The sequence below is a fragment of the Mesoplodon mirus genome (assembly GCF_964341445.2).
Source record: "Mesoplodon mirus genome assembly, chromosome: 7".
NCBI lineage: Eukaryota > Metazoa > Chordata > Mammalia > Artiodactyla > Ziphiidae > Mesoplodon > Mesoplodon mirus.
In genome coordinates, this window is record NC_138983.1 from 45202793 (window position 1) to 45228729 (window position 25937).

Consider the following 25937-nt stretch of genomic DNA (forward strand, 5'->3'; position numbering starts at 1 on the left):
TCATTTGAAAGCAAGAGCCTTTGGCATTCCACCATCCCAGGAGGCCAGTTCAGAGGGCAGTCATACACACCGCTGCAAACAACACTTCATTTTATTTCAGTTCCATAGAGTTGCAAGAATTTAATCTTTGTTCAAACGGAGGTTCCAAATTTAAATAACCCACGCGCAGCTGGAAAACTCTCCAGGCCTAAGTTCCACCTGCTTGTTTCTAAGCTAACTTCTGCTTGTGTCCCAGTCAGTTTTCACAGATCCAGCACCAACCTTTACGTTTGAGTTTAGTTTTGGGGGGAGGGATTACACTTCCCCTTCCAATTCATTACTGTTAGATTACTTTTCCCTTTCCCCAAAGTATAAGAACTCTCTTCTAACCATTATCATACTATTAGCTAACATTTATTGAGATCTTACCTTGGGCCAGGCAGTGTGCTATGCGTATTACAGCATCTCCCTTACACAGGACAGGTAATATTACTATTTCTATTTAATTGCAGAGGAACAGAGGCTTAAAGAGGTTATGTAACTTTTCCAAAGTCACCTGGCTAGTTTAGTGATGGAGTCCAGTGGAGTCATGACACGCACATATAACCACTGCACTGCATTATCCCTACCCACCTGTCTTTCTCTTCAATATCAACAGAGAATTCTGTGAAATTTAAGTGTCACTTGTACGCAAACCATTTTGAAGGGTGGCAATCTGTAGGTTAAGAGGAACAAGCCGCTCCTAACTTGCTAGAATCATGTTGACTAAGATTTATTCAGCACTCTCTATGTGCAAGACACTCTGCTAAACACAGGCACTTTCTCATTTTAACCTTCACAGTAGCCTTAGAGAGGGGCATGATTATCATCTCTTTAACAGATGAACAAACTGAGGCACAGAGGGGTTAAGCAACTGAGCTCAGGTCCTCTTAGAAAGTGGTGGGGACAGTATTTGAACCTTGGCTGTTTGATGTCAGAGCTCTAGCTTTTAAGCTCTGAGCGATATGGCCACTTCGGATGAGTTGAGCGTCCCTGACAAGACCTTACTTCAAAATTTCTCCCCCACTTGCCCCAGAACTTGAAGTGAGAAGCCTTAGACCCTCCTTTGCAGTTGGGAGTTGCTGTTTGTTTGCTGGAGAGGAGTGACCCTGGGAGTAGCGAGCATCGGTTTCCCTCAAAGCCCTGTACCAGGTGATGCAAGGCAACGATGGCGGGGGGGGGGGGGGGCGGCGGGCGGGCAGGGCAAGACCCAGTGCCTGCCCTCCAGGCTGGAGAGGAGCAGGAAGGAGATAAACAAGGCAGGTGCAATCGACACTGAAATTGAGGAACCAAAAGCAAATGAAGTCATGCCACTCCTTTGCTTAAAATCATTCACCAGCAGTCATCACCAAGAGGATGACGACAGCCTGCTTCCCTCAGCAAGACAGGCACAGCTACTCCTCCTGCATCTGTCTGTCTTCCTCCTTAGCTTCATCTCTGCCCCCCTGTCACTCACTCTGTGCAATAGCCAGGCATGTGACAGACACCTTCATGTCCTCTTTGCGTCCACCTGACCTAAGTTATAGCGCTCCTTCAAGACTTATCTTGGTCGCACTTGTATTCAAGCTTTTACTGCTCTCCTCTCCCCAGTGTATGCGACTCTATAACACTTTGTACACCTGTTATAGCAGTTATTACCCTAAATTGAAATCGTTTGCAAATTTGTCTCTTCAAAGGCTTAATCCTCTTTTGCATCCGGAGTGCTCACTCCGCACGGGGGACACACTAGGCTCTCAAAGCTTGGGTGAAAGCCAAAATACGCACATTAACCCGATGCAAGGATTCCTAGGTCGATTAGCAGTCCTGCACCCAGCGCTAAACGAAGACACTTGGGGATCAGCACTTGTAAGTTCAGGAGAAGAAAGATCTTTGGAAGGACCCAAGGCAGACCTGGGCTACACTCAACTGGATGTTCAACAGTAACTGGGGAGATGATGAGGAAGCAAAAGGCCTTAAAGTTCACCGATTTCGGAAATCTGCCTGGTCTGGCTCCACCATCGGTAACTTTTTTTTCAACTGGCCCTGTCACAATATTGTACTTATAGGCGTGCCTGCCTCTCCACCAGCCAGCACCTTCCAGCAGTGTACCAGTCCTCACTCCGCACCCATTGGGTGGCTCAGGCCGTACACATCACCCTCACCGTTTATCCAGGTATTATTGTATTAGATATTTAAAAATTATCAGCTCATTTAATCCTCTCAACAACCTGTGAAATATTTTTGTTTATTTTACTCGTGAAGAAACTGACGTCCGGAGTGCTGAAAGCACCTTGTTCCGTACCACTGCGCGCCCCTTTCCACTGCGCCGGGGCTGACCCCGCTCTCTGAGTGGAAGGGGTCCTGGCGCTCCACGCTCTCGGGCTCCAAGGACCCCTAAAGCAGAGTGGTCAAAAAATGTGTTGCATTCTTTATCTGCACAGTGAAAAAGTTGTTTCGGGGTAAAAGTTGTTGAGAAGGAAGCCAAGATGGGGAGCTAAGGGGGAGAGAAGAAACAGGAGGGGGGCGGGGAGGGGTGGAAGAAAGACCCGAGAGAGGGCTGGAGTCCAAGGCAGCTGAGGCCGGGCCGGGCCGGGGCGGGGCGCGGGGGCGGGCCGGGCGCGGGCGCAGAGCTATTGGCCCGGGCGTCCGGGAGCGGCCCCAGCGCGCCCGCCCGCCGCCCGACGGGGAGCCCGCCCGCGCCTCCCATCGCTGACAGCGGTCGGGCGGCACCTGGACCGCAGGGCGAGCGAGCCGGGCAGAGCCGCCAGCACCCCGCCGGGGACGAGGAGGCTCGCAGCGCCCAGTCCGGAGGAAGGTAACGCGCCGCACCGCGCTCGGGGTTGCGGGGTTTGCTTCAACCGGTGGGGTCTGCGGCCAAGAGGACGAGGGAGGCGGCGAGAGGCTGTCAGCGCGTCCGGCTCTAGCCTCGACTAATCTGCCCACTCGCTGTGTTACCTCGGGCAACTTTCTTTCCCTCTCTGGGTCTGTGTTTCCTCCTCCGTTAAATGAGGGAGTTGGTGTTGAATGGTGATGCTTTTCTGGTCTTCTGAGTTCTAAAACGTGAACTTCGTTTTGACACCCGGCAAGCGCCCTTTCTCAGTTTCGCACTCACTAAAGAGCCGGCTCCGCTGCCCAGGGGACGGTCTCCAGGAAGCCGAGGTGCTTGGGTAGGCGGCGGTTCCGTGGGCTGTCGCGTTTCCTGGGGCTTTCGAGGACTGAGCCTGGGCTTGGGACTGGCTGCTGGGTGGCCCTGACTACAGAGTAACTGCCCCTAGATTGCTCAGGTGGAGTAAGGTAGGGCGTTAGGACCCATCTGCAGGCGGGGGGTTGGGAAGGGGGAGTTGGGTGCCGATGATTTCTACCTGGAAAATAAGCAGATTTGTTTTGGAGTTCTCCTCCTACACCCAGACCTTGTCCCGTGGTGAGTTATAAATACAGGAATGAGATTTATTATCTTTCAAAGTAGAAAACCAACTGCTTCAGCAGCTAGGACATAGGGCTCTCCCAGCATGTAGGAAGTGGGCCTCTCTCTCTGCAGCCTCCCTCTTCCTTTTCCTCCCTCCTCCCTTTATAAATCCCCTTTGACTTTGAGGGGCTCCACTTCCTGCCTGAATGAAAAGTCCTCACTTTCGTTGAGTGCTGGTCTGTGACCAGCAGCCTCCAGGGCTTTGGGCTCTGGGTTGAGATGGAAGCCTAGATAAGAACAGACTATGAATCATACTGTCAGCCTCTACCATGCAAGGATGTGCAGAGGAAGCCCCATGGGGTTTCAGACAGACAGACAGACAGCACTGGAAGGTGGGATGGATTCCAACTGCTGTTCAGCTTCCCGTCCCCTTCTTGGCAGCCATTCTCAGCTATGCAGCCAACTGTCAGTAGGACGGAGCAGCCACACGGAGGAGGGTGCTTGAAAGGAGCAGGGGGCTTTGGTGGGTTCTGTGGAAGGTCTCCAGCAATTCTCTCCCTTCTCTTTCCCTCAGCCCTCAGTGTGGGATCCAGGTGAAAGGAGATTCCAGGGTCCATCAAGAGCAGTGGAGGAGGGGGGCAGGGCAGTGGCAATATTGACTTTTTTGGGGGCACTTATGGGCCAGACACTCTTCTTTGCATGTAACACGTCCTTAGTTCTCACAAAGCCACGTGAGAGCTGGTATCCTGATATTTACCCCATTTTACAAATGAGAAACTGAGGCTCAGAAAGATGGCTTCCCTTAGTCACATAGCTAGTAAGTGGCAGAGCTGGGATTCAAATCCAATCTTTCTGACTCTAAAACCTGTGTTCTTTTCCCTTTTTTGGTGCTCCTTGAGTAAGGGCAAGTTGGAATAGTGACAGCAAAAATGATTGTTATTGAGTTTTCACGAGGTGACAGACTCCATTCAAAGCATTCTGGAGGTGTTATGTCATTTATGGTGCAGGCGTTTCAGTCATTCTGGTGGGCATCAGTGATGCCTTAGCGTCTCTCAAGCAGCAGTCCCATTCTGGAACGCCTGCCTGATCCCACCCAGCTGCTGGTGAGTGAGTGGGTTGGGTGAGGGCCCTGTTTGCTTTATCCTAGAGGTGGTTTGAGGTCTCATGAAAGATTGATTGTCCACAGCTGATCCGTTAGACCTGAGCGTTGGCTTGTGAATGATCCCACTGTCCCCTAAGAGGCCTTTCTCAGACTTCGCTCAATAAACATTTGTGGAATGAATGAATTAGCACCTTGTGCAGAGTGGTCTGCTGTCCTGAAGAAATGTGAGGCGGCCCCTGGGGCAGCCCGGGCCCTCACCATCCTCAGAACCCAGGATGCCAGGCCAGATAGTTCTCCCTCTCGGGCAAGGAAGGTAGGGTGAACTATGCCCCTGTGGGCTTACAGATTTCCCTGGTAATGTGTTGGCTGCCACCTGTTTTATAAAGGAGTTTTTAAAGGTAGTAGATGAAGACAAATTTGACTTTTTAAAAAAGTTAAAAGGAAAAGTGACTTAGTTTTAATCAGGTTTCTGTTCTCTCAAAAAGGGGAGGAAACAAGATGGTACTATTTGCCTTAGGGCTTCCCAAACTTCTCCATTAGAAGAGTCTCTAATAGCAAAAGAAGCCTGACAAGTGCTCCTGGGGGTTGGGTTATAGTTCAGATTGGCCCCAGCGAGCATGAAAATTGTTTTAAGGATTTATGCAGGTTTTTTCATTTGATTCTGTATGTCTGTCAAATTTAGTTTTTCTAATAAATATTTATATATAGTTTTCTTCCCCAATATATTTGTGTAAAATTGGTGTCCTGGCATATTGCTTTATATTCTTGCAGGGCTGAGAATACCCAAATGGAGAAAGAGGACAAAGGTTCTGGTCTGGGAGCTTTAAGTATTGTTTTCATTTTCTAGTCACTTGGTTCATAGTGATAGAGCTTCCCAGCCTCCTGTGGTGATAACCTCTTTTCCCATTTTTCAGAGTGAAGAACATATTTAAAAAATAAAAACAATCATTGTTTTCCCTCCCCCAGACTTATTAAGATATAAATGACATTGCATAAGTCTAGGGTGTACACATGATGATTTCATACATGTATATATCACTACTATTTTTCTTGTAGTGAGGACGTTTAAGATTTAGTCTCTTAGCAAGTTTCAAGTATGTAATACATACTATAGTCACCATGCTGTATATTAGATCCTAAGAACTTATTCATCTTATAACTGGAAATCTGTATGCTTTGACCAAGATCTCCGTTTCCCCCGCTCCCCAGCCTTTGGCAATCATCGTTTTACTCTCTGTTTCTATGAGTTTAGCTTTTGTAAGATTCAACGTGTAAGTGATATCATTATTGTTTGTTTTCTTATTACCAAAACTATACCTATTTGTTGTAGAAAAAGATAAAATACAGATTAGCATTAATAATAATACATCTGTACTCAGAAACAACTAATGCAAAACTTGGGATACAGCCTTCTAAATCTTTTCTCTCTATCTGTATGTTAAAAAAAAAAAAAAAAGAACAAATGAATATAACCCTTACTTTTGATTGTATTATTGTCAGGGCTAAGAGCCATCTCAGGTTGCTTCTGAAAGAATGTTGAGAGTAAATCATGAATAATTAAAGACATCATAAAGGTTAATCCTGTTTGTGAACCCCAAAGTTTACCCCCTATAGTTCCCCTGTGTCATTTAGTTTCCAGCAGAAAGAAGTGCCCGCAGTGGGGCTGCTACTGAAGTTACGGAGTCAAGTTGTGCTCCTTGTTGAAGTGACTCGAGTATCTGAAATGTCTCAGATGTAACAAAAAGGTAGCTCTTCAGTGTTGTTGATGTGCAAAACGTGAGCAGAAAGTTCTAAAGCTAAATAGCACAGTGAGGAGGAGAGAGCCTTAGATAAGGTCCTTGCTCCAACATTGCATTTTAGTACCTGTGTGACTTTGGGTAGCTTCTGTGAACCACTTTTTCCTTCCCTAAATTGGAAATAATGACACCTACGTGATTTTTCTCCACCGAAGTCACTAGGAGGACCTAGTGGCAGGTGTTACTGTTTGTTACTTGAATCGCATGTCATTGTGTATGCAATTAAAAAAAAATTTTAAGGTAGAAAAAACCAAAAACATTGTCGGTCTTTATAAAAATGCTGAAATCTAACTCCTGGGCCTAACGTCAGTAGGACTTAATTATGACGCAGATGCTCTGTTGGATCCCTACTCTGTTTTCTTCAAAGAATATAGGATTCCTACGTGGCTGGCATCTCACTGATCTTCATCACAATCCTGAAGCGAAGAAAAGGACAGAAAATAGTCCCATTTCACAGAATAAAAACAGGCTTGTCATTCAAGGGAGCTGTTCCTTTGCACTGGGAGTCCCAGAGCTCCTGAGGGCTGTCTCTAGCTGCCTAAAGCAAGGCAGAGGCATGCTGGGAGGAAGCAGTGACAGCAGCCGGAAAGGTGATGATGCACCCCTGGGGGCACTCACCTAGCTCGGAGCAGCTCTGTGGAGAGGAGTGGGCCCTGTATCGGGAGGCAGGTGGCTTGGCTTCTACTCCTATCTCACAGATAGGCTGTGAGCTCTGGGTTTAGTCATGTCCTCTCCTGGAGCCTTGTTTTTCGTTTTTTTTTTTTTTTTTTAATCTATAGAGGGAGTTGGACCAGATGAAGTTCTTTCCAGTCTTAAAAATCTATGATTCTGGGTTATTTTCCATTCACATTTGCCCAGATAAAAGTTTGGTAAAGAATCCAAATGAATCAGGTGTCAGAAAATGTTCCCACTTCTGTTGCTTTCAGTGCCCCCTCATTATTTTCTAAGGGTCTCCCCAGCTGACTGCCCTCATGCAGAACACATGATCCATAGATCATTGAGGGGAGAGTTGTTTCTGCTCATCTATTTGTTACTGTTAATCTAGAACATCCTCAGATAAGGCTGTGTGCGTCACAAAGTACTCACTTCTGAAATCACTAAATACAGTACTTTTCTTTAGTGCCCACTGGGTATTGGTCCTGTGCTGGGACCCTTGCAGAACGTGAGAGAAACACACTCTAGAGCGGTTTAGAACCATAGGCTAGGGCGAGGGAGGGAGAGAGGAGACTGGAGAGAGGAGAGAGCGCCAGGTGTGGCTGGAACACCTTGGAGATGAAAAGGCCAATTTGGGAAAAGATTGAGGCTCTAAGGGCTTGGAATCTCTGGTTTAATTCTGCATCTAATTGCCTGGCACTCAATGGGAACTTAGTAAAGTATTTTCAATGAATTAATAAATGAACAAATGGAAGAATGAATGAATCACTCTTCTGAAATGAAGTCTGTGCTGAAATGTGGTGTAATGATCCTCAGGTGGTTGCAGTGACTTTACATATGTGAAGTACTTACCACTTACAAAAACATGTTGCTATGCATTATCCCTCAAAATCATGATAGAGATTAAAGGAAACCAAAATAAAAGCATTTCCTAATGTCATACTTTCTAGATATTTTGCAGCAACTAGTAGACCAGATTTGGTTTGCTATCCATAGATAAGTCTTCTTTCTATAAATGCATCAAGAAATATTTGAGAGGGGGGTATAAGACCTAGTAAACAAGTCCACAAATTTGCATTGTGAGTTAGAGGGAGAAAGAAAGGCATTGCTTAACTTCTGAGTGAATAGACATTCTTTTTTCCCTTGTAGAGCATTGTTTTACTGTAACTCCTGGTGTAACTGACACCATCAGCTTCTGATTAGACAGATGTGTTTTGTGCTGCCATTACTCACGGCCACAGGCGCCTGGTCTCTCCTGCCACTGGCTGAGTCAGTTGATTAAAACACAGGGCTCTGAGGCTGAGGGCATGGGCTGGATCCCAGGCCAAGCCAAGGCGCCCTGTCAGATCCGTGCCTCAACCACTCTGCCCCCTCTGCCAGCCATCTGTGCTGGGAGGAAGACTGAACTCTGGCATGTTAGATTCTTTAGGGCAGAATCTTCATCACTGCTGGTTTTAGACGAATCATTTGAGTTTCAGATATAAAGGGTCTGGCTCACAGACTTAGAAAATGAACTTATGGTTACCAGGGGGGAATGGTGAGGGGGACAGATAGACTGGGAGTTTGGGATTGACATGCACACACTGCTATATTTAAAATGGCTAACCAACAAGGACCTACCGTAGAGCACAGGGAACTCTGCTCAATATTCTGTACTAACCTAAATGGGAAAAGAATTTGAAAAAGAATTTTTAAAAAAAGAAATAAAGGGTCTGGGTTTTCAGTTTAATTCTTTGATTTTTTATAGAATGGATTCTAGGGTTGTTTTAGGTCTGCCATCTTGGGACATGTTGAAGGGCGCATCCTGAGACCTTGGTTGTCCCCCAAGTCTGCAACTATCACCATAGCGTATCACTTCCTCAATGTGTCTGTAAAATGGGAATGATCAGACCTGCCTCACATTTTGCTCAGAGGATTAAATGAGGGCGTATATTTAATGGTCATATATTTAACGTGGGGAGCGGATGCCCAAAGGTGAAACCAGGCTAAAAACTTGTCCCTTATCTTGAAGGCAGCAAGGAACTAATGGAAGTGTCTCAATATTGTGTGTGAAATAACTAGACTTTAGGATAGTAACACTGTCCAAAGTATGGAAGGTGGATTTGAGGTTGATTGAAGGCCCACTTGTTTGGACTTGTGGGAACAGATAAGATATTTTAAAGCTTTTGGTAAAAGGTACCTGTAGGAGCAGAGATGGTGCTGCTGTGTAATTCAAGACTTCTGGAGGAAGGTACACATGTGTTGGAAAATGGTGGCTCCTATACTAATTTATGGACTGGACCACATTGGGGATTAATTCCAAGATGATAACTATGCCTGCCTTGGAGTTAAGCATATTTATCTTTTTTTTTTGCGGTATGCGGGCCTCTCACTGTTGTGGCCTCTCCCGTTGCGGAGCACAGGCTCCGGACATGCAGGCTCAGAGGCCATGGCTCACGGGCCCACCCGCTCCGCGGCATGTGGGATCCTCCCGGACCGGGGCACGAATCCGTGTCCCCTGCATCGGCAGGCGGACTCTCAACCACTGCGCCACCAGGGAAGCCCCAATTTACCACTTTTAATAAGGACCCAGGTGTCCTTCTGGCAAAACGATTGAGGCTTGGACCCAGAAAGAATGTGTAAGGGCCGTATTTCCAGAATTGAAGTTCTGGGAATTGTTGACACCCAGTACGTGTTGAATTTGGTTCCTGCTTTGCAGAATTTCTCGTGCTCAGTAGGCACTGCTGCGGTTAGCAGTCTCTGAGTTTCCTGGCGGGGGAGGAGCAGGGAGGCGTGGGCCACAAAACTCATCTGTGGGCAAATTGCAAGAAACTGAGTGGCCCTTTTCCCCAAGCCATCAGCGTCAGACACAAGTATACACAAGTGTGTGTTTGTATGTTTCTGGGCCTGTGTTTCCGTTTCCCTGAGTGTTGTCAGCTTTATCCAGACCAACAGGAAAACCTGACATATACCCGGAGTTCCTCAGGGAAGAGCCCCTGGGGAGATCAGCCTCCGTTGCTAGAGTTGCCTAGATGTGGAGAGGATCACCCGCTTCCCACATGAACTGGGTGGTGGCCCGAGCCAAGGGTGTGGAGGAGATGTGGCTCCACCTGTCAGAAGCTTCCGGGAACAGATGTTCGTGGAATGGAGCACAGGTGTTTGCTTGGTGTGTGAGGAACTGCGGATGGAGTGGACGTGCTCCTTTTTTCCCTTCTCTGGTAACCTTTCCCCATGATCACTCTCTGAGTCATTGGGAACTGAAAGCTAGTCTCAGGCTGACAGGTGGAACACAGGTTGCAAGATGTACCCTTTAACCTCCTGGAGGCACCTCACCTTGGGGTTTTGGAATGTGAGACCTTTGAACCTGTCTTCCTCATGTGCCAAGCCCCAGGTCCTTCTCAGTGGGTTAATCAAACGGAAGAGGAATCCTTTGATAGATTCGGGTTTGGTCTCTCTCCTTTGAGACCACAGGCACCAAGACAGATGAGCTGTGGGTGGGAATGGTCAGCTCTTTGAAGGGTGTGTTTGTGTGCTTCACTCCCTATAGGTGCAATGACCACGTGTTTAAGTTTAGTTTGATATTTAAGTATAGTATGACTGGTTGATCTTTGGTGAAATTTTGTCGCTACTCTTTTAAAACTATTATTATTATTTTTTTTTTCCTTTTGCGGTATGCGGGCCTCTCACTGTTGTGGCCTCTCCCGTTGCGGAGCACAGGCTCCGGATGCGCAGGCCCAGCGGCCGTGGCTCACGGGCCCAGCCGCTCCGCGGCATATGGGATCCTCCCAGACCGGGGCACGAACCCGTATCCCCTGCATCGGCAGGCGGACTCTCAACCACTGCGCCACCAGGGAGGCCCTAAAACTATTATTAAACAGCAAACGTTTGTGGATAAAGGGGCAGCATGCTCTGGGGGGAAGAATATCAGACTTAGAGACAAGAGTTAGTTCATTCAATAAATACTCAGTGTTTACTGTGTGCCATAAATTGTTTTAGGCTCAGAGTCCAGTAGGGAAAGCAGACGTCTATAATTACACATGGTGTGATGTTAATAGTCAGATGTGAGTATAGAGGGAGGTGGGGTGGTGAGAGGGAAGAGGGAGCAAGTGCCAAGGGCTTCCTGGAAGAGGTGACACTTGAGAGGAGACTTGAGGGATGAATAGGGGTCAGAAAGTTAAGAGGGGCAGGAAATAGTGTGGTGGGCACAGTTTCACGTTCAAGGTAAGGTTGGCAGGAACTGAGGCCAGGGAGGTAGCAGGTGGGCTGAACATGGAGAGCTTTGTAAATCTCGTTAAGGAGACTGGACTTTATAAACTCCTAACTTGTATTCTGCACTGTGTGAAAATTGGGCAAGTATTTCCTCTCTGAGCCTCAGTTTCCTTATTAGTAATATGGAGATGATGATTGCCTGGCTTTATCTCATGACATTATAGTGAGACTCAAGATAATAATAGTGGCCAACAGTTACTGAATACTCACTATGTGCCAGACAGACTTTGCATTAAGCTCTTTACATGAATTAACTCATTGAATCCTCACCACAACTTTATGAGATAGGTACTATTATTGAGCCCATTTTATAGATGGGAAATCAGAGGCATGCATAGACGTTAAGTAACTTGTCTCAGATAAGAAATCTAATACATGGTGGAGTCAGGATCTGAACCGAGGCACTCTGGCCACAGAGCACTTCTCAGTAGTGTGCACGTGTGTGTGTGTGTGTGTGTGTGCATGCTTATGTTTATAGTGCTATCTCTCTGTCAAGCTTAAGAGCCTAGTTATGTTTGCTTGAGGCGGAAGAAATGCATAGCTCTTGACTTGCCGTGTGTAGTGTTTGGCTTCTCCTCTGCTACAGCTGAGCCTCTAAGCTGGCTTCCTCCACATTTGCCATTCAAGTCGCCACCTCCTTCCTGAGCACTGGTTCCTCATCTCCATCGGAGTTCTAGACACAGCCACTGAATTTTCTGCCCTGTTATTAGTTTTTACCTTTAACCTGGCTGCCCTTCCAGGCACTTCTGGTTGAATGCACTAATTCCGCAGCTGACTTAAGAACTTTGAGTCTTGTTTGATTCCTGCATCTCCTGAGGAGCATTGTTACTGCTTCCTTCTCAATGTTGTTCCCAAATGACATTTATATTTCACCTCTTTGCACCTTCTAGCTGTCTGCGGCTTTTGTGAGATCTATGGCAAAAGCCCTGGTCCTTTTGATTATAGTGACTCCTCTCATTCATGCTAAAGTAACATGTTTAGAAAAGTAAAAAAACTCACAGACTCCCCCATTACCCACTGCATAAAACACAATTCCTTCGTTTGACATTTGAGACCTGTGTTTTAGATTCATATCTTCCACTATCCCCTTCTATGCACTTAGTCTTCCATTCAAACCGTATTCCCCTTTCCCTATAGCAACCTCTGTGCATTGTTTACATAGCTTCTTGTCTGTTCCTTGAACGATACTTTTTTTTTTAAGATGTTGGGGGTAGGAGTTTATTAATTAATTTATTTATCTGTGCTGTGTTGGGTCTTGGTTTCTGTGCGAGGGCTTTCTCTAGTTGTGGCAAGTGGGGGCCCCTCTTCATCGCGGTGCGCGGGCCTCTCACTATCGCGGCCTCTCTTGTTGCGGAGCTCAGGCTCCAGACGCGCAGGCTCAGTAGTTGTGGCTCACGGGCCTAGTTGCTCAGCGGCATGTGGGATCCTCCCAGACCAGGGCTCGAACCCGTGTCCCCTGCATTAGCAGGCAGATTCTCAACCACTGCGCCAGCAGGGAAGCCCTGGAACAATACTTTTATTCCCCTTCTTGAGCTCTTCCCTGCCCTGCCACTTGCTCTCAAAATCTTACCTGTTCCTAAAACTGCAGCTCTGTGGTAATTCTTACTAAAACCTTCCTGGTTCATCACAGCAGGAAGTTTCCTCTCCCTACTCTAACTGGTTTAGTGTTTGGTTTATACCTCTTTTATGGTCGTCATCGCATACCACCTGTGTTAATGCTCTTTGTGTACTCATCTTATCGTCCCTATTGGTCTGAAATTTCTTAGAGGGCAGGCACTTACTGTTATTTCCTTATTGCCCGGAGCCCAGCAGGCTGACACAGTACAAACGTGCTGAATGAATATATTTTGAAGCACTGAGTTATATTCACTATCTTTTTTTTTTATACGAATTTCAACATGTCAATTGGCTATAAAAATTTAGTGGTCAGAGGGCAGTTATTAATTAGATATTTGGGTTTTTGTTTGGTGTGTGCGGGAAGGGATTAACATAGTGAGCCTGAGGCTGCTTGTCCTTAGAAACGCTTGCTTGCAAGGTTGGTCCTTGACTGGTACCTGGGAACTTGGATTGCAGAAGGGTTCCCACCACTCTAAATGATACCAGTAGTTCACTGTATCTAAACTGTGCAAACAATGCAGTTTATGCTGAGCACCTGCTTTCCTTCTGGGAGTCTGGAATTTGGGTACATGCCAGGCAGGGGGTATCTACATGGCCAGTCCCCAATAAAAACCCCTGGACGCTGACTCTCTAATGAGCTTCCATGGTTGTTAACATTTCACACATGTTGTCACAACTTGTGTGTATGACTCAGCTGACATAGGCCTCTTTGAAGCCCATGCCTGGTTTTCCCCAGACTTCACCCCATCTACCTTTTTTCCTTGCTGATTTTGCTTTGTATTCTTTCACTGTAATAAATCACGGCTGTATGATTGTATGCTGTCCTATGAGTCCTCCCACTGAACCATCAGAAATCTGGGGCTGGTGTTGGGGATCCACTCAACACACCATGAGATGCCACAAATGCAGACCCAATCCTTTTTTTTTCTTTTTTCTTTTAGCTAAGACTTCAGAGTTATTAAAGTTTTGGAGAGGTTATTGGTCCTCACATAAGAGAAGAACACAATTCTTAAGACTGTATGCATATGGGCATGTGAATGAACATAATGCTCTGTGAGATAAAGCTGAAGCCTTCTTGATTGCTCTCTGTAAAATTTGGGTGAGAAAGAGCTATTGGAGGAGGCTTGGTTTGATTTTTCATAACTCTCAAGTACTGTCAGAGTCCTAAAAATATTAGTTATCAGAACTAGGCTCTTAGAAAAACTAGGGGCAGTATTAGCCTGGGATCCACCCATTCTTATTATTCCTCTAAATCAGGAGTTGAGTTCCTTGGGACATTTTTCCTGCCTGAAAATAAGGGGTGGGAAGGGTATCCATAATGTTGAGATTCTATTGTGTCGGACATCAGCTAGGTATTTTACATGAATCATTTCCTTTAGTCCTCACAAAGATCCTCAAAGGTAGGAATTTTAAGCTGTACAAACATAGTTAAGGAAAATGAAACTTAGAAGAAGTGAAATACTTGTCAAGAGTCACACAGCTAGTGAGTGGTAGCCCTGGAATTCAAGCCTAGGTCCAAACTCCCAAGTCAGTGCTCTTTTTTTTTTTTTTTTCCCATTGTGCTGCCTGAACACAATGGTGTGACTTCATAAAATAATTAATAATCCATCACTATATCAGGTCTTTTACATGTGGCTAAGCCTTACCTGGGCCTCAGTAAATGTTAAGTTTTGAGAAGTTTTATCTTCTGGTGCCTAGCTGGAAGGTTTAGAGAAGGAGGAAGTTTCCCTGGTAATGGTGGCTTCTGTGCATGCCCTAGGCTTGTGTATTGCCTTTCCAGGGTCCTGGCTCTATTCACAGGGCCCAGGAGTGTGCTACAGTCCATGAGTGGGTGGAGGCAGGAATGGCCTGCTCTGTCATTTTGTCAGTTTCAGAGCAAGTGTGCCTGAAGTCTTCCTGATAATCTTGGATAAAAACTTGTCTGGGAACAATCTGCTTTATGAAATTTGAAGGTAAATGGAGAGTTGTTTTCTTTTTAAAGAACAGAACTATAAGGAGGAAAATAGAAATAGGTGATTTGGGGTGCCCTCTTCTCTTCTTATTAGTTTCATCCTAGGAAATGCTTTTATACCACATTGCTTTTAGATGATAAGCATATTTCAGTAAGGAAACAAGGCCTTGGGCTCCACAGAGTACAGTGGGAAGTGCTGGGTATGAACAAATAAGTTTAGCATCCGGTACAGGGCCCAGCACAGACTAGGTACACAATGAACATTTGTTGAATAGATGCAACTGGGGGGTAAGTGTCTTACCTCTTTTGCTGCCCAAAGGACAGAGTAACTTGGGCCCCAGTTCCCATTAGTGTGCTCCTGCTGAGGAAGGGAAGATTCACTTTTTTTAGATCAGATGTTGAACCTGGGGCCAGGCCATCATCATTTCAGAGAATGAAATGCAAATGGTTTCTCCTTGGTGGGATGAGATTTTATTTGTGATGCTGAGAATAGATTTAGTGGTGGAGGTCGTAATAATAACAGCTAGTACTTAGGTAGTGTTTATTATGCGAGACTAAATGCTTTACACCTACAAACCCATCTCATCCTCACATCATACCTTGAAGTAGATATTTTACCAATGAGGAAGCTGAAATGCAGAGAGACTAAGTAACTTGCCCAAGGTCACATATAAGTGGTAACTCTGAAATGTAAATGTGGATACCAAAGAGCAGCCACTTAACTGCTCTTCAGTGATATTATAAAGGAATAGGAACCTAGGCATTTTCCCCCAATTTTTTTTTTGTTTTTTGTTTTTTTTCCGGTACGCGGGCCTCTCACTGTTGTGACCTCACCCATTGCGGAGCACAGGCTCTGGACGTGCAGGCTCAGCGGCCATGGCTCACGGGCCCAGCCGCTCCGCGGCATGTGGGACCTTCCCGGACTGGGGCACGAACCCGTGTCCCCTGCATCGGCAGGCGGACTCTCAACCACTGCGCCACCAGGGAAGCCCCCCCAGTTTTTTTTTATTGTGGTAAAATACACATAAAATTTATCATCCTAACCTTTTCTAAGTGTTCAGTGGCATCAAACACATTCACAATGTTGTGCAGCCATCACCATCATCCATCTCATAACTCTTTTCATCTTATAAAATGGAAATTCTATACCCATTGAACAATAATTCCCCATTTCACCCTACTCCTACCCCCTGTCAACTACCATTCTACTTTCTGTTTCTGTGATTTGATTACTCAGAGTACCTCATGTGAGTGGCATCATACAGTATTTCTCTTTTTGTGACTGGCTTATTTCACTTAGCATAATGTCCTCAAAGATCTCCCATATTGTAGCATATGTCAAAATTTCCTTTCTTTTTAAGGGCCAGTAATATTCCATTATATGTATATACCACATTTTGTTTATCCATTCATCTATCAATGGATACTTGTGTTGCTTCCACTTTTTAGCTGTTGTGAAAAATGCTGCTGTGAACATGGGTGTATAAATATCTCTTCAAGACCTTGCTTTCAGTTCTTTTGGGTATGTACCCAGAAGTGGAATTGCTGGATCATATGATAATTCTACTTTTAACTTTTTGAGGAACTGCTGTACTGTTTTCCACAGAGGCTGTACCACTTTGCACTCCCATCAACTCTGCACAAGGGTTCTAATTTCTCCACATCCTTGCCAACACTTGCTATTTTCTGTTTTTTTTTCTTTCATAGTAGCCATCCTAATGGATGTGAGATGGTATCTCTTTGCAGTTTTGATTTGCATTTCCCTAGTGATTAGTGATGTCAGGTATCTTTTCATGTGCTTATTGGACATTTGTATATCTTCTTTGGAGAAACATCAAGTCTTTTGCCCATTTTTAATTGGGTGTTTTTTTTTGTTGAGTTTTAGGAGTTCTCTATAACTTTTGGATATTAATTCTTTATCAGATATATGTGATTTTCAAATTTTTTTCATTCTGTGGGGTGCCTTTTTACTCTGTTGATAGTGTTTTGATGCACAAAACTTTAAACTTTTCGTGAGTTCCAATTTATCTATTTTTTTCTTTTGCTGCCTGTGCCTTTGGTGTCATAGTCAAGAAGTCACTGCCAAATCCAATGTCATGAAGATTTTGCCCTGTGTTTTCTTCTAAGAATTGTATGTTTTAGGTCTTATATTTAGGTCTTTGATCCATTTTAAGTTAATTTTTGTATATGGTGTTAGGTGAAGGGCCAACTTCATTATTTTGCATGTGGATATCCAGTTTTATCAGCATTATTTATTAAAAAGACTGTCCTTTTTCCATTGAGTGGTCTTGGCTCCCTTGTCAACAATCATTTGAGGGAACCTAGGCATTTTGAAAGGCCATCTAGTTCTTGCTATTTCTTTGCTTTATTTATTAAAAGAATAGTACAGGTGAAAGGCTTCTCTTTCCATGAATTCCTGGAGCAATTTCTGGAAATTCTGCTTTTCTTTTAGGTCTATATAAACCTTAAACAATATTTTAACTTTTTATCAGAAAGAAATGAAAGTTCATGTTTGAGTCTTTTCATACTTTTCCCCCTAACATAATGTTGTTTTTTTCTTCCCTCAAATACCAGGCAAATAGTAGAAATCAAGTTCAAACAAGCAGGAAAGACTTCATAAACTCAAGTTCCCCCACTGGGAGACCAGTTCATGGAGAAACATGATGACCGGTTGGGAATTTGGATTCTTTAGAGTTTGTGATATGAAAGTCTATTCTGTGACCTTGAGGAAATAGGAGATTTTATTGCTTGTTCTGTTGTCCTTTAGAGTTGAATGTGCATTTTTGAGTCATTGGAGCATGGGGGTTGAGGAACTGTGAGCTCTTTTCTCTAATGAGTTTCATAGCATCATTAATTAAAGATGGCAAAGCGTTAACTTCTCATTTGGACATGTTTCCAGTTGTGCTGGACTTGTTTTTCAGACCACATAGTTGTTTTTAATTAAATATTTTGTGGTGTTCATATTTGCATTGAGGGAGCATACTGACCAGAACAAAGTGGAAATGCAATTGTTCGCCAGATTCCAGCCACAGATCCTCCAACCTTTTTTTGGGGATTTTTCATTTGTGCAGAACTAAATAATATGACAGCTGTGAGGCCTTAACCATGGAAATGCCTATTTATTTGCCTGTTGGAACAATTTCCATGACAGAAAGTACTGAGAGCATGCCCTTGATTTTTAAGGACAGGTTTATAAAAACATCAGTTATGAGATATATCAGCTTACATTTCATGGATGTTTTCAAATTTTGATGTGGCTGAAACTTTTCTCCATGTCTGTCTCTTAGAGAAAGTTTATAATTCAAAATCCTTGAAGAGAAAATAGAAAACTGCTCATCTCTAAAACATAGAATTTGATTAATAACAGTTCTCAAATGACTTTCTTCCTTATAGGTATTTGTATTTTGTAATGAAACTGGGCAGGTGGAGTAGCAGTTTATTAACAGACAATTAGCTTTTGTGATTACTTCTCTTGTGAAATCATTTTGATTCTTTGGTTTATTTATTTGGTTTCTAAAAGGTAGTTGTTTGAGGAGGAGGAAAAATCCTTCTGGTGACTTAAAGGTACTCAAAGTGACACATTTCATAGGAGCCCCATTTGGCGATGGTTTGCATTAAATGGACTATTAAGTTAAGCTACAGGTTAAGAGAGAAATGAGCAGCCCTGACTGAGAATAGAACACAGAAGGGCAAGGGACATGTGGCTGACAATGGCCTCCACTGTCCTGTCAGATAACCCTTTCTGATCTATCCCAGAAGGGTCTGAGAGAGCTCTATTGGTAGAGCCCAGGGTCACCCCTAATTTGAAGAGGTTAGAGGCTGGGTTGGTGTCATATTTTCCCTGGTGAGTTGGGTCTTTTTCAATGATTCAGAGTCCAATCTATAGAACAACGGTTTTTTGCTGAAGCAGACTATACCCCACATCGGACCTTGCTCATCTGGCTTCTTTTGACTCATACTGGGTACATACCCAAATTTAGCACATAATAATAATCTTTCCTGTAGAATTCACCAGTTACATACTGTGTGTAGGTTCGATCTCAGCTAGACTGTCAGCATGTCAAGGTTATTCATCCCCTTCTCCTGCAGCTTTTGTATTCCTGTAACAGCTGGTAGGATTCCCAGGGAATGAGGTTGAGAGTTATGGGTCTTTCTCAATTTCAAGAAATTGAGAAAGCAAACAGCTATTTGCTGCATGTATTCCCTTATCTATGAGCTCAAAGTTTAGCTATATGACTCCACATGTTACTCCCAACATCTTGCTAGCCACACGACTTAAGCCAGAAGAGAGGGATTGAAGTGGACACACATGAGATACTTCAAGTATGTATTTGAAGAGCTGTTGTAGGCGTGTTGGAAAACAGCTGTTTGCTGTGTCCACAGTGGATGTGCAAAAGGGAACAGATGGCAGATTAGATGGTAAAAACTTAGATGATAAAGGGCTGGTCCACCTTTAGGATAGGAAAGGAACTTAGAAGTTGTCTATCCCAGTCTATTCTACAGATGAGGAAACTGAGGCAAAGGCAGGTTGAATGATGAATCCAGGCTCACAGAGCTACTGAGTAGCACAGTCAGTGTTGAATTAATGTCTTGCGGCTTGCCGTTTTCCCATAATCCCCAAACAGGCTTGCTGTTTTCCCATAATCCTCTACTCCCAATCTTTAATCATTGCAAACGCTGTGACTAGATGCTCAAGTGCTCTACCCAGCAAAACTGAGGTCTCTTCCTTCTGGATTTTTTTTAAATTTAAAAGGCTAGATGACTATCTTCCTGGTGGAGGGGGTGTGCAAGTAAAGACCAGAAAAAAGAACATTTTCTGGAGGTCACTGTGAGCCAGTATACTTACTGAGAGTTCTTTGTTTTGGAAGATGCACGTTTGTACACATGTACCATTTCTCTGCCATGCCATACTTTATCTCTTCACCCTGAAGTAGTTTCTAGGGCATTTGGTTTTCCCTTATGCTGTGGAATGGTGATGGGGCAGGAGCTGCTACCATCCTAAGGCACATGCCAGTTTCCCTAAATAGAAGGCAAGCAAGAATCCTCAAGCTGGGTTTTTACATCTAACAAGTGAGAGCCCAGGGATCAGAGGAAGCTGCTGGGAGGCTGTCCTTGAAATGCAGATGAATTTAGAATGAAAGAGAAAGCACAGTGTTTGGCATGTAGTTGTCACTTAAGAAATAATTATTGAACAAATGAATTATGGTGCTTCTCTTCCTTCCCTTGTAATTATAGAGCTGGAAGGGAACTTAAAGACAAATTCAGCTCAACGTTTTCATTTTATGGGATGAGACAAGTGAAGACTAGTGATTTGCCCAAAGTCTCACAGCTAGTTAGGGACTGTGCTGGGGCCAGGCACATGTCATTCTCTGTCTTGATATTGTATTACGTTGAACCAAGTGAAATTGTCATTCTGTGGATCAGAACATTTGCATATTGCAGTTTTGTGTGGTTCCACCTAAAGGACCAATACTAAGTATACTTTCTTCTCAGTGATAACAATAACAACCTTGGCCTTCTCTGTAAAACAAGCCCAGAGCAGTGTAGCTTAGTGTGAAGATCAAGAATACTGGTTCTGAATCAGATGATCCTGGTTTTATATCCTTGGTCTTTCTAAGCTGAAGTTTCCTCATCTATAAAATAGAAAAACTATTATGCACATCACTCTTGAGATTGTTTTAAACATTAAACGAACTGATTCTTTGAAAGGCTTAGTATATAGTGCCTGGCACGTAGTAATTACTTAATGAGTATATGCTATTATTCATTGCATTAATAAGGAAGAGAATAGAACTCATAAAGTTTTAAAGATTTTTAATCCTTCTAGACAGCACATTCATTTCTTTTTCTCTGAAATCTGTGGGTTATGCCATACGTTTGTTGTCTAACTTGGACATATCTTTATATTCTATTTCATACACTTCTGCTGGTTATAGGGAATATGCTTGGAATGATGTTCTTTTTTTAAGACCTTGGCTTTGACAAAACATGCTGTTGTTCCATGCAAGATCATCATGGTAGAAGTAAAGCAAACGTGTGAATATGCAAAATTAGACCAGGATCTCCATTAAGGGACGGGGTCTCTTCTGTAACAGTCATGCATGATTCCTCCTCAGTTTCTAGCTGAGGCCAGGTGTATAGTCAGGGCTCAGAATGACTGACCAACCGACTAAGTATATTCTTTTAAAACCTGGGCCCTGGAACCATATCCAGTGTTTGCCCATCTCTGTCTTATGGGTCAGCAAATATCTCTACTGCCTGGGCTTGGAAACAGCCATGTGTCAAGTGTTTCTCATAGAACTCTTCATAACCCAGTGACACATCCAGAGCAAATATGTTTTCAGACAGCTGCATACTTAGGGGAAAAGTTATCACCCTCTGGGTAAGAATGGACTAAGGCACTCCCAGCCCTGAGAAGGAAGCAGTAGACTTACCCTGAAAACAAATACTTCCCTGGCAGAGAAAATAAACAGAAGCCCTTTCTCCTTCTCTTCAGTACCACCAGCCCACTATTCTTAGGGATCGTAGACTTTTGGGGTTTCTTGCCCTAGTGTCTATGCTGCCTTTGGACAGGACCAAGGCATGAAAGCAAGGGGAGGAGGCCATGCCCGAGATAAACCTTCTTCCACAGTGATTTGCAGGGAGGGGTACTTGCGGTGCATTGTCCTAACAGCTACCAGTAAATTCCCTTGTCAGCTTCCACCTGAACTGGTCTCCTCCCATTTCTCCATCCTCTGCCTCCATTTACTTTGCACACATTACTTTTGCCATTGTAAATGGAAGTAAAGTTCAATCTTTAGAGAAAGGTGCTACATGACTAAAACACTATTTATTGAAAAGACATGAACTTACTAAGAATTGGCCACCATTTTGCAAAAATAAATAGTATCCCCCATTTTACAAATGGGAAAACTGAGGTTCAGAGAAATTATCTGGCACAAGATCACACAGCAAATAATCAATGCAGCAGCTACTGCAGCCTCAGTGGGAGGTGATCTTTAACTTCACTGTAGGCCTGTAAGGCTAGGGTGGGGAGCACAGCTTTTACAGGCCTTTCAAGGTTGAGAAAATTGGAGCAAAAGGATTGTGAATTACTGGGGTACCCAGCTCTACTATAAGGAGTAGAAAATGTGTACATTCCTTCATTCACATATTTATTAAAACCATTTTTATTCAGTCTCTGCTCTTGGCTCAACATTGTGCTAGGCAAGGAGCGGGTATCAAAAAGGTAGAGGACGTTGCTCCTGTTGCAGGAGCTTTTATCCTATAAGGAGATAAGAGTCCTGAAACACCTGTCCTTAATGTAAGAAGAGGAGTTTGATTATGTGATAAAAACAGCCTGTGCATTTAGAGGCGGGAGAGATCTATGTAGGTGGTGAGGAAAGATTTCATGTGTTAAACATTCAGTCTCAAATGGTGGTGCTTATGGTGACAGAGGAGAGATTTCTTAAGATTTTTAAAAAACTTTTAAGATAATTATAGATTCTTATATAGTTGTAAGAAATGATACAGAGAGACCTGTGTACGCTTTACCCGGTTTCCCTCAATGGTAACATCTTGCACAACTATAGTATAATAATCATAACTAGGATAATGACATCCATACAATTCAGATATCCTCAGTATTACATGTACTCAGGTGTGTGAACACAAGAGTGCTCACCTGGGTGTGTTAAGTGCTGTACAATCTTATCATGTGCATCTGCCACTATCAAGATACCGATCAGTTCCATTCCCACAAGGGTCTCTCCCTCTTTCCTTTTACAACCATCTCCATCTTCCTCTTGCCTACTCTATCCCCATTCCCAACCCCTGGCAACCACTCTTCTGTTCTCCATTTCTATAATCTTGCCATTTCAAGAATGTCACACAGATGGAATGATAGAGTATATAACCTTTGGGATTGGCTTTCTTTTACAGTTAGCATAATTCCCTTAAGATTTATCCAAGTTGTTGTGTGTATCTATAGTTTGTTCTTTTTATTGCTTAGTAGTATCCCATGGTATGGATATACTGCAGTTTAACTCTTCACCTCTTTTTTTTTTTTTTTTTTTTCTTTTTGCGGTATGCGGGCCTCTCACTGCTGTGGCCTCCCCCATTGCGGAGCACAGGCTCCGGACGCGCAGGCCCAGCGGCCATGGCTCACGGGCCCAGCCGCTCCGCGGCATATGGGATCCTCCCAGACCGGGGCACGAACCCGTATCCCCTGCATCGGCAGGCGGACTCTCAACCACTGCGCCACCAGGGAGGCCCAACTCTTCACCTCTTGAAGGGCATCAGGATTATTCCTAATTTCTGGCCATTACAAATAAAGCTGCTATGAACAAGATTTCTTTTTTACACTACTTATGTAGCATAGTTGGGTCTAACCTCAGGCAGAGCATGAAGTGGGAGTCACTGTTGTGCCTTCCCTGGGGATATTTTGTTCTTTCATTTAGCACTCATTCAGTGTGTACTTTTTTGAGCTAAGCATTATACAACTTACATTCTACTAAGGAGTAGGTGAAGGAAAATTACCTTTGTTAACTCTTGGACTTCAGTAGCCTATGGCTCTCAGTATATGGCTTCTTTGGAAAATGAAGCTGGAAGTCCAGGGTGTGGACCTCATTAAGCTCCTGTGGACTCTGACAGGCCTCAAGAATTCAATTTTCAGGGTTTTACTCTCTGAATTCTCCTGGACCAAGTCAGACTTTCTGTAGCATTTAATGATTAAAAATTTAATTGAAAATCTTACCAGTCAGCCTTTGGAATTATTTTGGAAACAGAAGAATAGAAGAAGTTTCTGTAGAAATTGTTTACAAATCTGCTCTTCCTTAAAAACAAAAATTAAAAAATGGGACCTAATCAAATTTATAAGCTTTTGCACAGCAAAGGAAACCATAAAAAAAAAACAAAAAAAAAAAAACGAAAAGACAACTTACACAGTGGGAGAAAATATTTGCAAATTATGCAACCGACAAGGGCTTAATCTCCAAAATATACAAACAGCTCATACAATTCAACAACAAAAAAACAACCCAATAAAAAACGGGCAGGGGCTTCCCTGGTGGCGCAGTGGTTGAGAGTCCGCCTGCTGATGCAGGGGACACAAGTTCGTGCCCCGGTCTGGGAAGATCCCACATGCCGCGGAGCGGCTGGGCCCGTGAGCCATGGCCGCTGAGCCTGCACTCCTCAACGGGAGAGGCCACAACAGTGAGAGGCCCGCGTACTGCAAAAAAAAAAAAAAAAAAGGCAGAAGACTGTAATAGACATTTCTCCAAAGAAGACATACAGATGGCCAGTAGGCAGATGAAAAGCTGCTCAACACTACTAATCATTAGAGAAATGCAAATCGAAACTACAATGAGGCATCACCTCACACCAGTCAGAATGGCCATAATTAAAAAGTCTACAAATAACAAATGCTGAGGAGGGTGTGGAGAAAAGGGAACCCTCCTACACAGTTGGTGGGAATGTAAGTTGGTGCAGCCACTATGGAAAACAGTATGGATGTTCCTCAGAAAACTAAAAATAGAATTACCATATGATCCAGCAATCCCACTCCTGGGCATATACCCAGACAAAACTTAATTCAAAAAGAAACATGAGGACTTCCCTGGTGACACAGTGGTTGAGAGTCCGCCTGCCGATGCAGGGGACACGGGTTCATGCCCCGGTCTGGGAAGATCCCACATGCCGCGGAGCGGCTGGGCCCGTGAGCCATGGCCACTGAGCCTGCGCGTCCGGAGCCTGTGCTCCGCAACGGGAGAGGCCACAACAGTGAGAGGCCCGCGTACCGCAAAAAAAAAAAAAAAAAAAAGAAACATGCACTCCTATGTTCATAGCAGCACTATTCACAACAGCCAAAACATGGAAACAACCTAAATGTCCATCGACAGATGAATGGATAAAGAAGATGTGGTACATATATACAATGGAATACTACTCAGTCTTAAAAAAGAATGAAATAATGCCATTTGCAGCAACATGGATGCAACTAGAGATTATCATACTAAGTCAGTCAGAAAGAGAAAGACAAATACCATATGATATCATTTATATGTGGAATCTAAAATATGGCACAAATAAACCTATCTACAAAACAGAAACAGATTCACAGACATAGAGCTCATACCTGTGGTTGCCAAGGGGGAGGAGGGAAGGGAGAGGGATGGACTGGGAGTCTGGAGTTGGTAGATGCAAACTATTACCCTTAGAATGGATAAATAATAAGGTCCTACTGTATAGCACAGGGAACTATATCCAGTCTCCTGGGATAAACCATAATAGAAAAGAATATTAAAAAAAAAGAATGTGTGTGTGTGCACACACACACACATATGTACAACTGAGTCACTTTGCTGTACAGGAGAGATTGGTACAACGTTGTAAATCAACTGTACTTCAATTTAAAAAGTCAATTAAAAAATCTTCTTTTCTTTTTATAAGACTGGTAGACAAGGACTTTGACTCCTAGGAAGATATTAGACATTTGCCAGATAAAAGCTAGTTAAGTGGAAAGTTGAAATCCCACTTTTCCTTCTGTTTTACATCCCTGAAGGGGGTTTATTTCCATCTGCCCTCAAATGAGCTGTGTTGTTAGTTTGAGCTCATACTGAAAGTCTGTTCTATCCCCTCTGTTATTTAGCATATGTCATTTCATTTGAGTTTTGTTCAGAATTACAAAAGCCTCTGTCCTCAGGTGAGACTGAGTCCCACAGAATAGACCTCATTGGTGTTTTGCCTTCTAGCTTTTAGGGGCCCCCAGATGCTTTTCCCTTTAGCGGGGACCATACATCATATATAGCTGTGATTTCAATGTGGAGTGGGTTTGGGATTTCTCTTGACTCAAATTGCCCTTTTCTCACCTCCTACTTCTTTCCTCCCTACCTTGAAACCTCTTCTGACTGATCCAAGTAAGAAGTAACACCCAAATAAGAAGATACTGCATTAAATACATGCAAATACTGGTGTGTTGTAGCAGGCAGAAGGCTGTGATGTGAGTAACTAGTGACTCCAAGGGCTGATAGAAACTAGTTTGTAAATGTAGGTGATGGAAACATTTTCCCCCTACCAGCTCTGTGGGATTGTGGGAAGAAATGAAACACTAAAATTTAAGGTGGTGGGGTTTTTTGTATAATTCTTTTTTTAATGAATGTTGAAGGATGGTAGTTTTCTGTGCTTCTG

At 43.8% G+C, this 25937-nt stretch overlaps 1 protein-coding gene across 3 annotated transcripts in view; it reads left to right on the forward strand.

Annotated features, from left to right (window-relative positions):
* Positions 1–2667: 2667 nt before the first annotated feature.
* SYTL2 (synaptotagmin like 2) overlaps positions 2668–25937 on the forward strand; it is a 99698-nt gene continuing 76428 nt past the window's right edge. For all 3 annotated transcript variants that reach the window (XM_082627347.1, XM_082627343.1, XM_082627344.1), the window contains exon 1: positions 2668–2812. The gene's annotated coding sequence lies outside the window, so the exon portion shown is untranslated. The remainder of the gene's footprint in view (positions 2813–25937) is intronic.